The sequence below is a fragment of the Ochotona curzoniae genome, unplaced genomic scaffold (genome assembly GCF_017591425.1).
Source record: "Ochotona curzoniae isolate NIBS_2020 unplaced genomic scaffold, NIBS_Ocur_1.0 contig_66, whole genome shotgun sequence".
NCBI lineage: Eukaryota > Metazoa > Chordata > Mammalia > Lagomorpha > Ochotonidae > Ochotona > Ochotona curzoniae.
In genome coordinates this window covers 15,917,707-15,921,253 of record NW_024466512.1, presented here as the reverse complement: position 1 = coordinate 15,921,253, position 3,547 = coordinate 15,917,707, and the positions used below count along the sequence as shown (strand labels likewise).

Here is a 3,547-nt window from a genome sequence, read left to right as displayed (position 1 = left end):
TTAGTTGAAGAGACCAAAGCCCATATCCTTGTCCAGCACTTCAGGGTTGTAGATGCTGCCATTGTCGAACACCTGCTGGGTGATCAGCCCGAAGGAGAGGGGAGACATGTTCAGCATGTTGAGCAGCATGGCCTCACTGGTCCCCACCTTGTCTCCAGTCTTTATCATCAGGATTTCAGTGGTACCCCTGGAGATCTTGGTGGTGATGCCCAAAGCCTGGAAGAAAGAGGTCTTCTCGAGGCCCAGACCAGTGTTCTGAGCTGGCACAGTAAACTCACAGAGAGCAATGGCCCCAGCACAGGCAGCAGCGGGCATCTTGTTGGCCAGCAGCATGTCCCTGATCTCAGTGAGGTCTTTCTTGATGAACACAAAACCCACATTGCCCCATATGTGGCAGGAGTTTAAGGGCCGCGTAGTTCTCCAGGTGGCCCCGGATGACCTTGCACATCATGGTGTTCTTGCCCATCAGCACCATGGCCTTCCGCCGCAGGGATATGCAGATCTGCTGCATCTGCTTGGAGCCCATGTTGTCTGCTCCCATGAAGGAGCATTTTGGTTAATCGTCCAGGAGTTGGGTGAACTTAAGAAAGTAGCTGGATTTCCAGGTCGCTCTGTCTTCCCTGGGCATCACGACGGTGCATCAGGGATTGCCACGTGGGGTTTAAAGATGATGTTTCAATTCAATCATCAAAAAAAAAAAAAAGATGATGTTTCTTGCACAAGGACGCCTCAAGCCAGCTGAGAGCCAGCTAGCTATTGTCTCTGTCAAGCCCTGGTGCTGCTTTTCTCTTTATTGAACATTTCGAGTTTCAAATCAGTGTTTTTTAAGGTCCCTTCCCCATATATAATGGCAATTAAGATCAGTAAGGAAGCAAAGAGTTAGGTCATATGCTGCATCATCAATAATTACAGGGTTCTCAGAAACACTGGGATAAATATCATCAAGCAGGCATGGGACTGGAAACCAAGTCTGGGGAAAAGAACAAAAGTGGTTTAGAAATCAAGTAATCAGGGCAAATGTTTACAGCAGGCCATAGATCAAGGAAGACTAGGGTTCCAAACGACAGCTCATAGTACATCAACTCCAATGCTTCTCAAATTGTTCAAAATAATGGAAGAGAAGGGAGCCCTCCCAAACTCCTTCCATGAAGCCATCATCACTTTAATTCCAAAACCAGGAAAAAAAGATACTAAAAAGAAAGAGAACTGCAGACCGATTTCCCTTATTCATATAATTGCAAAAATCCTCAACAAAATTCTAGCTAATTGAATCCAACAACATATGATAAAAGTTCACCCACCCAGACCAAGTGGGATTTATCTGTGGTATGGAGAGATGGTTCAGTGTCACCAGTCAATAAATATGACACATCATATTAACAACCTGGAGAATAGAAATCATATGATCTCAATGGTTGTAGATGAAATGCATTTGATAACATAGAACATGCGAGAATGAGAAAGTTCCTAAGCAAATTTATAAAAGGAACACTCCTCAACTCAATCAGGCAATATATGAAAACCCACTAGCAGCTTCATATTGAATGTGGAAAGTGAGGCATCTACACTAAGATCCAGAACTGGACAAGGGTGTCCACTCACACCACTTGTTGAAGCTTTAACCAGAGCCATCAGACAATTAAAAAAAAAAAGCAATGGATAAAAATTGGCTAACCATGTTTGCAGATGACATAATTCTCTTTATAGCAGAACCAAAAGACTCTACTAACAGACTATTGGAACTCATAAGGAAGTTTGTCAAAGTGGTAGGATATAAAAGCAGCACACAAAAATTGAGAGCCTATAACTTAAGCAACTCCATGGCTTAGAAAGTACTTGTAGGATAAGTTCCATTCACAATAGCTGCAAAAAAAAATTCAAATATTTTGGAATAAATTTAACCAAGGATATGAGGGATTCCCTACAATGAAAATTGCAAGACATTAAAGAAAAAAATCAAGGAAGACACCAAAATGAAAAAAAAAAAAACCTCCATGTTCATGGATTGGCAGAACTATTGGCATCAAAATGTCCACACCATCGAAAGCAATTCACACATTCAATGTGACTCCAATAGAAAAAAAAAAATATGATGTTAAAATTTATATGGAAACTACAGAGAATCAGAAGTTTAGACCACAACACCTACCAGTTCATATGAGGGCTGGGGGTGGCCCAGTCTGTGCTAGGCTGCTACACTCACCAGGAACTGGTACTAGGGGCAGGCCAGGCTGAACCAGGTTGTAGCACCTGCTGGTGAATGCTGAGACTGGGGGTGGGCCACCTCAGGCTGGACAACAGCACCTGCCAGTATTCACAATACCCAGGACTGAAAACAAGCCTGGTATGAGAATTCTGGGGACTCCTTTGCTAGGCTGCTGCCTCCACTGGTAAGTGTGAGAGCCATCAATGGGGGCAGGACAGGTTGGGCTAGACTGTCACACCTAAAGCCAGAATGGTTGTGGGCCAACTGGGTTAGGCCATTGCCCCCACTGGCAAGTGCCATGACTGGGTGAAAGTCATGCCAGACTAGATTGCAGTACATTTTGCAAGTACCAGGATCCCATATGGAATCTGGTTCATGCCCCAGATGCTCCATTTCTCATCTACCTCTCTGCTTATGGCCTGGGAAAGCAATGGAAGATGGCCCAGAGCCTTGAGACCCTGCACTCAAATAGGAGACCAGGAAGCAGCTCCTAGATCCTGGCTTCAAATTGGCTTAGCTCTGGCAGTTGTGCCCATTTGGGGAGTGAACCAGTGGATTGAAGATATTTTTGTCTCTCCTTCTCTCTTTAAATCTGATCTGCCTTTCCAATAAAATTAAATAAATTTATTTTAAAAAATAAAAATAAATAACTGGGTCTGGGAGCATGCCTGGCAGGGGAACTGTAGGACTGTGGGCACTCTCCAGCTAGGCAATACCTCCCACAGGTAAACACAAAAACCAGGACTGGATGTGGTCCAGGGTGGATAGGATAGCAGCACCTGTCAGCATACATGATGGCCTAATCTGGGAATGGGTTGGCCTGAGCTAAGCCACAGCACCCATGGGTGTGCCCACAAGCTGGATTGAATGTTGGATGGGCTACACCAGAACACAGCATAGGTTGGCACATATAAAACTGGGGCTGATAGTGGGCCTAGTGAGGGTCACCCCAATTAGGCCACAGCACCTGCCAGTATGCGTGAAGACCAGGTGTATGTTGGGCTGGCCTGCGGCACCTGTCAGTTCGCCAGTATGTGCATTGGCTGTTGCGGGGGATGGACTGAACCTCACCTTGCACTGGCTGGTATGCACAGGAATCAAGTCTGATTCCAGGTAAAGTATCTTGGGGGACTCCCCAACTAGACCACATGACTTAGACCCAAGCCACCCTGAAAAATCACATCTCAGAACACTCTTCCTCACAACGGAGTCCCTACAGTGTCATTGAAGGGCCACTCCCCCTTCCCGGGGTACTGATGTTGTTTGACAGCAAGGAACAACCATCTCTCCCTCCTCCTCTGTGGGTACAGGAGAAAAAATAAAAATGGAAACATTGGTCCC

General features: G+C 45.4%; 1 pseudogene; it reads right to left on the bottom strand.

Moving 5' to 3' along the window:
• LOC121164375 lies at positions 1–628 on the bottom strand (annotated as a pseudogene).
• Positions 629–3,547: the final 2,919 nt, after the last annotated feature.